The sequence below is a fragment of the Lactuca saligna genome, chromosome 9, assembly GCF_052625555.1.
Source record: "Lactuca saligna cultivar CGN05327 chromosome 9, ASM5262555v1, whole genome shotgun sequence".
Lineage (NCBI taxonomy): Eukaryota > Viridiplantae > Streptophyta > Magnoliopsida > Asterales > Asteraceae > Lactuca > Lactuca saligna.
Window position 1 is genome coordinate 98,779,105 of NC_136425.1, and position 13,692 is coordinate 98,792,796.

The following is a 13,692-nucleotide window of genomic DNA, read 5'->3' on the forward strand; positions in this document are numbered from 1 at the left end:
TTAGAAGAAAGGTATACATAAAACTTTTACTTATGTTTTACATCTTAAAAATAACCGACAAGGTGTTATGAATAACTAGATATAATGTCTAACTTAATCCATCATCATCTATGTTAAGTCTTCCCAATGAATACTTCCATCACAAGCCTTGGAGAAACAGGGAACATCTCGACATCTTCGAACCCGATAATGACACGCAACTAAAGTGAGTTTTCTATGACCCCTATTTTATGTTTTACAAGTTTTAGGGGAGAATACACACTAAACAAATTATAGATGAATGATTTAAAGGCTTTGCTAACTAAAAGTGAAAGTTATGTCACTAAACATATCTAAGCTTAAAATTCAGCTTTTCACAGAAAAGTTGTGGTCTGTTCACGGATGGTTTTGTCCTCCTTAAACTTAATGGATTTCAAAACCGTACAATATGGGAATAGTTCAGATTTATACCTTTTCAAGGACTACTCGCACGCATTCATACGATTCTTCTACAATTTATAATGATTTTTACAAAACTACGTATCGTTTCAGAACATTTTCGTACCAGTTTGTAAAAATGAACATTTTCACTCTTGTTAGGAACCACTTAAGGTCAGGTTAAAAATTATGAACAAAGTAGATTCATTTTCAAAACTTTGAGAGTTTACAGATCTAGATTTTGACTTACCATGATTTTTATATGATTTTCTAAAAACATGGACAAAATTGCCCTTTTGGTTTATCTTGTTGTTTGGACTTTCAAATGCATATACAAAGTTTTGTTGTAAATGAGAAATACATAAATAATGATATTGTTTAATTCATACATACTTTAATAGTTACAAAAGTGTAAATTATAACAAGTATTTCTAATATGATCATGTTGACAACCTCATAAGATATGATGATTTGGGCTATATCAATTTTGGCCACTCACAGTCGGGGTGTTGTATAAATTTTGTTATTCACTTACAGTCGGAGTACTATCTAAACATATATATATATGATCACTTACATTCGACATACTGTTTAAACTCGTATAGGGACACATATGACTGTTGTCCTGTTAGAACTTTAGTAGTTTTTCATTTTTAAGCATTACAACCAAAAGTCTTTAAATCCAAACAATCGGGAATTATAACAAAGTCTCGAATATAAATATACTAGTACACATTGGGAAGAGGCTATATGTCGTATGAATATTGTTTGTAGATCGTTAAGACGATTGTTAGTTTCTATCTATACAAACACTAAATTTTTTGCTTCTCAAAAATATGATAAAAATTTACTTTTATTGTAAGCAAGTAACATGGGTACTCGTACTAGATTTGCAGTATCGGTTCTCATATGAAGCATATCGGTAACATTGTCGACCATATTTTGCACAACTTATTTTGTTAAACATTCCACGTTTTATAAAGATTTCTTTTTATGAAACTCATGGAGTCAAAATTAGTGGAACTCACCAACAATTTTTGTTAACGTATTTTAAAAATGTGTATTCTCAGGTAACTAAGGAGCCGGAGGTAGGACATCGGTTCTATGGAAATTATAGTTCCTTTCTTTTGGGAATAATCTTGAACTGTTTTATTTGTTGTTGTGTGTTTAAACTATGAATATGTAATTTCAATTCCAACACTTTAAGGTTTGTAATATGTTGATTTAAATATGTTAAGTGTTCAATATATGTGGTTGACCGTGATCCAATTGTTCAACGTCGCAACCCCGGCGATTTATGTCGTCGGTCGGGGTGTGACAGATTGGTATGAGAGATAACGACTATAGAGAACTTAGTATTTTCTTTTTAAGAAAAATACAACTATAGTCTAGGGCTTACTCTAGTAGATTTAGGAAATATCCTTATCATACAACACTTAAAAGTTAAGAATCTAATAAACTTAAACACAAGGATTTAGATCAAATACTCAATTAGGTTTCTTAAAACATAGGTCATACCATAACTAAACCTAGATGTGCACCTAAGTTTTATTTTGGTCGGGCCTCATGCATTATCCAACTTAAGCGAAGTAGCTGATAAGCTAAAATCTTGGCGTTTTAAAAGTAACATGTGATCACAAGTCAATAAGAGTCGATAGGACTTTCTTTTATTTATATGTGTAAATTTTGTGTAACATATTAGAAGTACTAAATAGTTCTTCGTTTAAATGAATAATTTATGGAGTAAAATCATGCCACCAGTAGACGAGCCTATGTTTCCTATACTACCTGGAGATCCCTATTTCCCCGACTATGCATCCGTGTACCAACCCATTTCTCCACCAAAACATGCATCGATGCAATCTGAAGAGTTCGAGCCTGAAGAAGATCCAGAGGAGGATCCGGAAGAGGAACTGAAGGAGGAGATGGAGGAGGAACCTAAGGTTGGTCCCGAAGAAGATATGGATGAAGATGAGGTGATAATGATAAACGATTCAAAGTTATCCGCCTCAATTCCACCTACTCCCAGCCGCTCTTTCTTGGATTTTCACTCCGCCGCTCCAGGAAAAACCGATAGCATTTCGGTCCTAAAACCCGTTACTAAAAAATATAACTTGAGGTTCCCTCACACCAAAAAGACGAATGAACCACCTGTTTCGGAAAGCAACCATGGGAACCAAAGAACGGCAGAAAAGCAGACTACAGGAACATTTGAAGAAGGACAAGCATCTGGAGCTACACCTGCATCTGACATGGGCATTAACAAATTCTCCTTCCTACTTGAGCATAACATCCAATTGCACGGAGAAATGTGGCATGTCAGTGATGAACTAAGCAACATGCAAGGTCAATCCATAAAAACGAAGGAAGAAATAGCCCGAATGAATCAACGATAAGAGCAGTATCGGATTTTGCAAGACAATCTCTGTCAAGAGATGGACTACCACCATAACAGCTGGACTTATTTCGATTCAAGAGTAACCGATGTGGAAACTCAAAACCAAATTGCATTAGTGGCATATGGTTCAAGGAGAGTCATACTACAATAGAAGGAAAACATAAAATACTGGAAGGAAAATATGATGACATGTCCCGCACAGTGGACAATTTTTTTTAGTTTTTATAAAACTAATTAGTCGAGTTTCCGAGAAACTTGAATAATAACATTTTGAGAATATGATGACACGTCCCGCACAGTGTAAACTTTATTTGTTTATTAGTTACTCTTTGTACCACTAATCGTAAGTCTTTACATTTTGAGAATGGTAAAGTCTAATGTACTCGGATATTAATGTTTAATATAATGAAGCATTTGTTATTAAGTTTATATATATATATATATATATATATATATATATATATATGTATATATATATATATATATATATATATATATATTTGAACTATTATATGAATCGTGATCATGAATAATAACATTATGTGAAAACTAATAAAAACATCACAAACTTAACCTTTACTACTAAATGAATTAGGAAATCAAAATGCCTCCAAGAAGGAACACCAGAGCAAACCCTGAAGTAACACCAACTACTGAATCAACTATAGGACGAACTCGGAGAGGTCGACCAGCCAGAAGGCCGGTTGTGACTCCAATAACGGAAATGCCAACTTCTAGCGCTCCAATTCCACCACCTCCTGAGTCAGGACTTCCTCAAACTGCAGCAGAATTGGAACAACGAGTTTTAGAACACATTACTATTCCAATGGCAACTGTGAGGAGTTTGAATCAAGGAAGACAAGTCTTGGAAGTGAATGGTGTAACATCCCAAATTTCAATAGTAGGATTTAAAGGGTTAAAGTGTAATTTCCAAGAAAGGACTCGAAGAGTAGGTACGCTTACTCGCCGAGTCAGAAGCGGATTTGGATCACGGATTTAGTGACCAACTCACCGAGTTGGTGTTGGAATGAGAAAAACCCTAATTTTCGGGTTTGTCCCCTATTTAAAGGACTTTATGTCCTTCACCCAGACTCCTAATCCCCCAGAGAGTTCCAGGAGCCCTAATATCCATGAGTGTGAGCTTGGAGAAGTGTTTGGAGCTTGAGGAGTGAAATTTGTGAAGGAGACTTGTAGATCAAGAGGCTAGCACCAAGGATTTCGTGTGAATCAAGAATCCAATCCAGCTTTGGCACGTTTTGGGAGGTAATAAGTTGTTATCTTAACCTTTTCTTCTAGAATCATGCATATGTGGAGGCTAGGGCTTTCCTTGGTTAAGGAATTTTATTATGAAAGCTAGATCTGAAGCTAAAACTTCAGATCTGAACCGCTTTTGAGTCCTAAGCCCATAAAGTTTCCAGTTCTTGCGAGGATGAAACTCTCCTAAGGTGTAAACCTCCATTAGAAGCTTAGTTTGGTCATTTAGAGCCCCTAGAGCCTTGCATGCACGTAAAGTTTGCAACTTTACGTGATAAACATGCCCTAGAAGCTTGGATCTACAATATTGAGATGTTGCATGGCTTACAAAGCCACTATATCGATTAAGAACTGAAGCGACCCGACGAGTCACATGGGTGGACTCAGCGAGTTGTATGATGATGGGCAGGAACTTGACGAGTTGGAAGAATAACTCGGCAAGTTTGATGAAGATTGCCTTGGACTCGGCGAGTCGGGTCGCAGAACCCCGATCCCTTTCAGTTAAAGCCTTGGATTAGTGTTTTGGTTGGGGACTCAATGAGTTGGTCAAGATGGAACTCAGAGATCGTTGGACTCAGTGAGTCTTGGGGCGACTCGGCGAGTTAAGTGTGTTATGAGAGTTTTCTAGATAAGGAAACTCAGTGAGTTGACGGGGTGACTCAGCGAGTAGAGTCAACCAGGAAGGTTGACTTTGACTTTGACTTGGACCAAGGGTTGACCAGTTTGACTTCCAAGGGCATTTTGGTAATTATTGGTGTTTATTGGTTTGGTTATTTGGTAATGATCAGTGGTGAAGTTCGTGCTGGTGGTCAGAGCAGCGTGGTCTTATTTCTTCAAGTCGGCAGTTGCAGGTGAGTTATTCTTACTATATCGAGCTGTTTGTTATGTTATTGCTTTGCTATGTATGCATCCTGGTGGTTAGGATGGTATATGTTAGAGACATGGTTAAGGTCGGTATCCTAGTATATAGGATGATGCTATGTTAGTGATCGGTTAGGTCGGAATCTAGGTTAGGATGTTGATATGCTATGTGATCTGTTAGACTTTTTGTCTGGTTAAGGATTGTTATGTGATTAATTGTTTTATGTGCACATGGTTGTTTGAATGGGGTTGGGTTGAGGTGGTCCTCCTGTGTACTGTAGGCCAACATGCCCAGGGCGGACTGGATATTCCGAAGGCCCAACGAGCGGTCCGGATAGGTTGAAGGCACCAAGAAGGCAGACCAGACGTGCCGAGGCTCGGAGAGTGGACCAGGCCGACTGAAGGCCTGGTGCGGGCGAACCAGTCATACTGTAGACTCAGAGAGTGAACCAGATGGATTGAAGGCCTAGTGTGGGCGGACCAATCACACTGTAGACTCGATGTATATGGTTAGACTCAAAGGGTGGACCAGGTGGACTGAAGGCCCGGTGCGGCGGACCAGTCACACAGTAGACCCGATGTGCATGGCTGTTATGTATTGTGATGTGTTATGAGTATGGTTATATATGGTTGTTATTTCAGGGGTAACTCACTAAGCTTTTGGGCTTACAGTTCAATGTTTTGTTTCAGGTACTTCAGGAGATCGTGGCAAGGCGAAGGCGTGATCGTACCGCTCCTCATGTTTATAATATGTTTCTGGGAAATACTCTGATGTTAAACTATTTTGAAAACAAATGTATGAACTTAATGGTTTTTGAATGAATTAAAATGTTTTAATTTGGATCAAATTTTATGGTTGTTACAAATGGATTGGGAAACGGAGCTGGAAGCACTCTTCACTCACATCCAGAAGAGCCTACAAGAACTTGTTCCTAAAAGGACTTCATGAGTTGCAAGCCAAGAAACTTTTATGGCAATGAAGGCGTTTTTGGTTTAACTCGTTGGTTTGAATAGGACGAAGCTATATTTGACATATGTTACTGCTCTGAGGGTAGCAAGGTGCGTTTTGCTGCATGCACATTGATGGATGGAGCTCTAACATGGTGGACTGATCATGTAAAAACCTTGGGCATCTTAGTGGCCAACTCAATGTCGTGGGAGAGCATGAAAGAACTTTTAATAGAGGAATACTTCCCTCGAGAACATGTACAGAGCCTAGAACATGAGCTTTGTAACCTAAAGATGAAAGGATCTGAAGTCAAGGCTTACACAACAAGGTTTAATGATCTTGCACTCCTCTGTCCAGGCATGGTGAAACCAGAAGGTAAGAAAGTTGAGCGTTATATATGGGGTCTCAATCCAAAAATAAAAGGAATGGTACTTTCATCGAAACCTACCACATATCTCAATGCTAAGCGTCTAGCACTTCAATTGATCAAGAAGGAAATCTAAAATGGATCAATGGTAGCGAAAGTTGAAACTCCAAAAGTTAGCAACAATCACCACAAACACAAGTTCAATGGAGTGAACCAGAACCATCACAAAAAGACTTAAAATGAAAAGGTATATGCTATGGTACCTGTCACACCCCCAAACCGTAAACCAAACAGCAGAAACGTCTGGGGGTGGAGGACGTCATGTGTAGTTCCACAACAATTGCATCATAGTAATTAAAGTAAACACAACCATTACAATATAATATGAATATTTACATCTTGTTTGATACAAGGTTTATATACATCAAAAGTGTAACAAGTAAAATATGTGATTCCAAAAGCTCCGTATTCTCAAAAGCTGGCAAGAGTACCTGTCTACCGTTGTCTTGAGAATACAAGAAATTTTGAAAACATATCAGCATAAAGTTGGTGAGTTCATAAGCATGTTTTTGTAATGAAAGCCTGTGAAGAGATCTATAAAATGTATGTATGTTTTTCCAAGAAAATACAATATTTTCTAACATGTTTGTTTGATACTGTAAGTGAAGTATGATTCGTTTTGAAAACCTTGGCTACCACCAGTATGTAATTTATGTTCTGTTTTGAAAACCCTGGCTACCGCCAGCATGTAAAGTACTGAGGTTTAATCTGGGAAAATCCCTTATTTTCCCTTGTATGCGTGTGTTGTTGCTGTAATGGTTCTTAAACTGTAAGGCATAAGTATCACACTTATGTTATTAAAGAAATTGTTCATGAGTAGTATATTATTCCGTAAATGTATCGTTACTATTGGTGAGTTTTATGACCATACTAAACTTGATATGATGTGAATTTGACGCCAATATCCTTTATGAATTTGTCACCCGTAGACCTACTGATCCTACTGTAGCTAGCAGCAAGGTGCGAGGTAGTCAATCCCGTATACATCTATACACAAAAGTCATGCTCTCTCTCCAGGAGACGCTGATTCATAAGGGTAGTCCTCCACTTAGTTAAGTTTGTAAGCGCCCAAGGACGTGTCTCCCAATTAGGTTAACGACTTACGAGTAATAATATATGAAACGTGATGTTCCTTTATACTTGAATTCGATGTTTGTATTGTATAGTAAAAATAATTATACTTAAATAATTATTAACTGTTTTACTCTTGTAATGTGTGTCATAAACTAAATCTGTCATAATTTATTTGTTCAATCGTGTAAGTGGTTTGTATCTGTAAAACCAGTAATGAAATTCCCCAAACTATACCTATTATAGTTTGACTGTTATGTTCGTGAAACTATTCTGAAAACTATGCAATTAAATTTAGAAAATGTCCCTTATGCTCTGCATAATACAAAAGAGATAAAGTATCTAAATGCTTTATGGAAATCGTTGATTTGTATGATATTGCATAAGTTTTGACTCATTGAAAACCTTTATGTTTGGCTTGTATCCCCCCTCCCCCCTGAAAATGTTTAAAAATCATAAAAGCATAGGGGTATGAACTTACAGTTTGATGTGGGATTCGTATGTAAGTCGATAGGAATGCTGAGTGTCAAATTAAGTCTTGAACAAAAACAGATCCTATTTAACATATAATATCACATATATGAATTAGATTAGGGTATAACACCACTAATTAGGGAAGGAAACCACCTTAAATACAAGGAAACACTTGAAACTAAGTGTTAGAATCACATGTGATTGAAGGAGGGGAGTTTGCGGTCACAACAAGGGGTGTACGGTCATAGGTTTGTGGCCCAAGAGTTTTCGGCCATGGTGGTAGGGTGGGGGTATACGGCCGTAAACTCGAGTTTGCGGTCGTACACTCCTCTCGAAGGGGTGTTTAGCCTGGATTCTATATTATGATTTAGAAAAACTCGTTCTTGGACCCAAACCTTGATTGCACTGAGTTTAGGATATTCAATTAGACCCAAAATAATGCTAATAAGAGTATAAATAAATCTGAATTGATTGATTTTTAAATGGTTCGTACAAAAAGAAATTTCGGGTTGTCACATCATCCCCCCGTTAAAGGGAATTTCGTCCTGAAATTCAAACATAGATTACAAATCATGGACTCGGAAAGAGATGCATATATTTCTGTTTCATTGAATCTTCGCGCTCCCAAGTGAATTCAGGTCCCCGCCTGACATTCCAGCGAACCTTCATTATTGGTATGCGGGTTTGTTTTGTCCGTTTGATCTCTCGGTCCATGATTTTGTTTGGTTCTTCAATGAAGTTAAGATTCTCATTGATTTCAATCTTACCGAGAGGGATCATAAGGGTCTCATTGGATAAACACTTTTTAAGATTCGAGACGTGGAAGACGGGATGAATGTTTCTAACCTCTTAGGGTAAACGAAGTTTCTATGCTACAGGACTGATCCTAACAAGGATCTCGAATGGTCCTATGTACCTTAGATTTAGCTTTCCATGCTTTCCAAAGCGTATCATGCCTTTCCAGGATGAGACCTTCAAAAGAACATGGTCTCCGACCTGGAACTCCAAGGGTTTTCATCTCTTATCGGCGTAGCTCTTTTGTTTGTCTCATGAAGCTTTTAGTCATTCCGAAATTCGTACAATCTTTTCTATAGTTTCGCGGATGATTCTGGACCAATGATAGTGTTGTCGGGGACTCTTCCCTTAGCTAGCTGCGTTTCGCCCACCTCATCCCAGCACACAGGGGATTTGCACTTACGGCCATAAAAGGCTTCAAAAGGCGTAGCCTTGATACTGGTATGATAGTTGTTGTTGTAGGAGAATTCAACCAAGGGCAAATGGACGTCCCACGACTTACCAAAATCGATTACACATGCTCTCAACATGTCTTCCAAAGTTTGAATGGTTCTGTCACTCTGTCTATCTGTTTGTGGATACTAAGTTGTGCTCATATCCAGCTAAGTTCCGAGAGCTTTTTGTAGTGATTGCCAAAATCTGGAAGTTAATCTGCTATCTCGGTCGGACATAATGGACACAGGCATGTTTACCCACGGATTTATGTGGGTGTCTTCGGTGCTGACCAATTTTCTATTGATTTGATCTTGGAAGGGTCCACGTGTATGCCTTCCTTGCTTACAACATGACCAAGGAAAGTTACTTTTCGAATCCATAATTCACACTTGGATAATTTCGCATATAGCTTCTCCGCCCTTAGAGTTTCCGACACTCACCTCAAGTGCTATCTGTGATCTTCCTGGCTTCTCGAATAGACAAGTATATTGTCAATGAATACGATTACGAACTTGTGTAGAAAAGGACGGCACACCCGATTCATCAGGCCCATCAATACCGTTGATGTGTTGGTTAGACCAAAGGGCATTACTACAAATTTGTAGTGACCATATCGAGTCCAAAATGTTGTCTTGGGAACATCACCCTCATAGACTCGTAGCTGATGGTACCCTGATCTTAGGTCTATTTTTGAGAAGTAGCTGGATCCTTGAAGTTGGTCGAAGACGTTGTCGATTCGAGGAAGAGGATAACGGTTTTTTATGGTGAGCTTTTTTAGTTCACGATAGTCAATGCACATCCGAAAAGATCCATCCTTCTTTTTCACAAATAAGACCGGAGCTCCTCAGGGTGAGGAACTCGGTCTAATGAATCCTTTGTTGAGGAGCTCATTGAGCTGGCTGGACAATTCTTGCATTTCTGCTGGTGCTAAGAGGTATGGGGATTTAGCTACGGGGGTAGCTCCGGGGATTAGATCGATGTGAAATTCAACTTGGCGCTCGGGAGGGATTCCCTAGAGCTCTTCGGGAAACACCTCAGGAAAGTTGGAGACTTCGGAGATGCTCTCGAGGTCTTTAACTTCATGTTTCTCATTAACCACACAGGCTAGGAATGCATGGCACTCCTTTCGCAAAAAAATTTGGACTTTGATGCACGAAATGATACGGAGGTTCGAGCTGAGTTTATCACCATATATCATGAGGGCTTCACCAGAGAGAAGATTGAGATGGATAGCTTTTTCATAGCAAAGGATATCAGCACAATTGGGGCTTAACATATCCATGCCAATGATAACATCGAAGATTTTTATGGAAACTGGCATAAGATTGATTTGAAAGGAATGATCATTTAGGGTAAGGGTACAACCTATGAATATGTCGTTAGTGCTCTTTTTCTTTCTATTAGCCATCTCAACGGTAAATGTTTCGGTTAAAGGTTGACGTTTATGTTTGAGAAGATGCTTGAATGCATGACTAACAAAACTTCTCTCTGCACCCGAAACGAAAAGAATGCATGCATAAGAGTTGTCAAGGAGGAACGTACCCGTAAAAATGGTAGGGTCAGCAACTGACTCCTCTTGGCCCATTTCTAGCACTCTCCTTGTGTTGCCATCGGTTGTTGCCTTAGGGAAATTTCTCTTGTAGTGACCGACCTCACCACAACCATAACAGGCTCGACCAACACCCGCTCCAGAAGTCTGATTGGTTGGTTCGACTGGTGCCTTACAAACTCGAGTTGTGTGTCCCTTCTTGCCACAACTATTGCAGAGCATTTCACGGTATAAGCCAGGATTATGATGAAAGTTACACTTGTCGCACTAAGGAAGGGTACCAACATATCTACTAGTAGGTGCTTGAGTTGCAGGAGCAGCGGCAGGAGTAGTAGCATTGTGGACTGCCATCTTTTGATGTTTCTTTGAAGGCTCCTGCAAAGATTTCCCCTTTCGCTGCCTCTAGAATTTTCTCTTCCTAGCACTTGCCTTTGCAGGTTCGGGAGCGGCTGCCACTTTATCAAGATCAACCCCGGGATCTATCAAGGTCTGCGCCAGACACTTGGTGGTGTCAAACGTGGTAGGCCTAGCAGCCAAGACGTTTTCCTTGGGTGGGGGGGGGGGGGGGTCAATCCCCATATGTACCTCTCTATTTTCTTGCTTTCCGGGGTGACCATTCCCGGACATAGGAGAGCCAGATCACAAAATCTAGCTGTATAGAAGGCAATGTTGGAACCCTTCATCTTCAGGTTCCAAAGTTTGTGTTCCAATCTCTGCATCTCGCCCCTTGGGTAGTATTCTGCAAGCATGAGTTCCTTCAAATTTTCCCAACCCATGGCATTTGCCACTGGTAGGGTAAGGGATTTGACTCGGCCATTCCACCAAGTCAGTGCTTTGTCGGTGAAAGTGCAGGCATCGAACTTCACTTTGTTAACTTCGGAACACGCACCAATCTCAAAGAATGATTCGATCTTCTCAATCCATCGAGTCAGGGCGATAACACCTCCATTATCGTCGAAGAATTTGGGCTTTGCGTTTATAAATACTTAGTAGGAACACTCCTTCTGGTGTCCTTGGCTTCCATCAAGATTGAGGGGTTGGGCACCACATCCCGACCTGCTAGAGCCACCAGGATTTATCTATGACATTGCGGCAGCCACAACGACCGTAAGTACTGCCTAGAACATAGCAGGATCGAACTGAGGAGGTGGAGGTGTCGGATCTGTTGGGGGATTGTTGTTCTATCTGTTAGTTCTCTTATTTGGAAGCATCTTGTTCTATAAATAGCCAAGAAGAAAAGGATGGTAAGTCCCCTAGAGTTTTAATCAAGAGATACAAAACAAGTTATATATCTCAGTCTAATAGTTAAAGTGTTCTACTAAGCGATAAGAAAGGAAAATTTACTAATACAAGTAAACTATCACTAGGAAAGAATGAGTAGAAACACTTAAAATGAATCTCTACAATGTATTCGGTTCTAGCAAAAATACTCCTATAATATTTTAAGTTGTATGTTTTGTTCTATTGATATCTTATTATATGTATACTTTGGTAAGTTTTAGGCCTGTTGCAACACCACAGTCACTCCCAAGCACATGTTGGTCATGTCTCGTATAAATATAGTTGATCAGGCTATATTGACCCTAGACATGATTACATAACTGAACAGGTTTAACCATAGTGTCCAACATCCAAATACTTTTGTTTTGTTCTACTTATGATATTGTTTCTGGTATATAGGTATACTTGTATACTTCTAGTAAAATACTTATATTTTACAAGTATACTTTTAGTTCAGAGCACTTCGGCCCCTTAGTATTTATAGTTGTATACCTTGTAAGGTTCGGTATAATAAGTTCACTATAAGCAATAACTCTGATACCAATATGTTACACCCCCAAATCGTAAAACAAACGGCGGAAACGTATAGGGGTGGAGGATGTCATGTGTAGTACCACAACAATTGCATCATAGTAATCAAAGTAAACATAGCCATTACAATATAATATGAATATTTACATCTTTTTTGATACAAAGTTTATATACATCAAAGGTATAATAAGTAAAAGACGTGATTCCGAAAGCATTGTCTTCTCAAAAGCTGGCAAGAGTACCTGTCTACTGTTGTCCAGAGAATACAAGCGATTTTGAAAACATATCAGCATAAAGCTGGTGAGTTCATAACCATGTTTTTTTTTAATGAAAACCTGTGTAGAGATCTGTAAAATGTATGTATTTTTTCCAATAAAATCCAATATTTTCTAACATGTTTGTTTGATATTGTAAGTTGTCACAACTTGAAATTTCCTAACCGATACATCCTTCATTTTAATCAAAGTTAGCCTCGTTTTGCTATTTTGTAATAAGTTTTGGGTCCATATAAAGTGCTTTAGACTTAATACAATCAAGATAAGAGTCTTAGGGAGGGTTAGAATGAGTAAAACATCACAAAACTGGGCCAAACACACCAAACAAGGTGTGTGCGGCCGCACACTCGAGTGTGTAGCCAGCCAGCTGCACACCCCCTAGCCTCGCACTCCAGCCTATATAAAGGACCTAAGTCAACCTTACACCCTTTTTCACACTCCTTCAAGTTGGAACATTCTCTATCAAGAGTTCTTCAATTTTTCCTCTCCAATCATCAAAACAAGTAAGTAAACGCCCTTAGATCTTTACTAAAACACGTTGGAAAGCCTTTGCCTCGAGTTTGATCCACAAAATCATCGTTTTGGACGATCTTCATGTGTGTACGGCTGCACATGCACCATATGTGACCACACACACATTTTTTGTCCCTAAAATGGGCTTATACACTCACCCAAGCTTAACAACGACCAAAACACCTTCTTAGAATCATCACAAAGCCTTGGAAAATCGATTTGGTCAAGTTTGTAGGAGTGTGTACGGCCACACACATGCCTGGACGAAAACACATGGCCGCACACGGCATGTGCAACCGCACACACCTCCTGGCCACACACACACATTTGTTGTGCATTTTGACCATACACACCCTTGTATAGTCATATACCACTCATATACAATCTTATATGGTTGTAACACTTCATAATATGTGCTTAATAGTCCCTCAAGTGGTCCCAATGTAATAATTAGTTATTCCA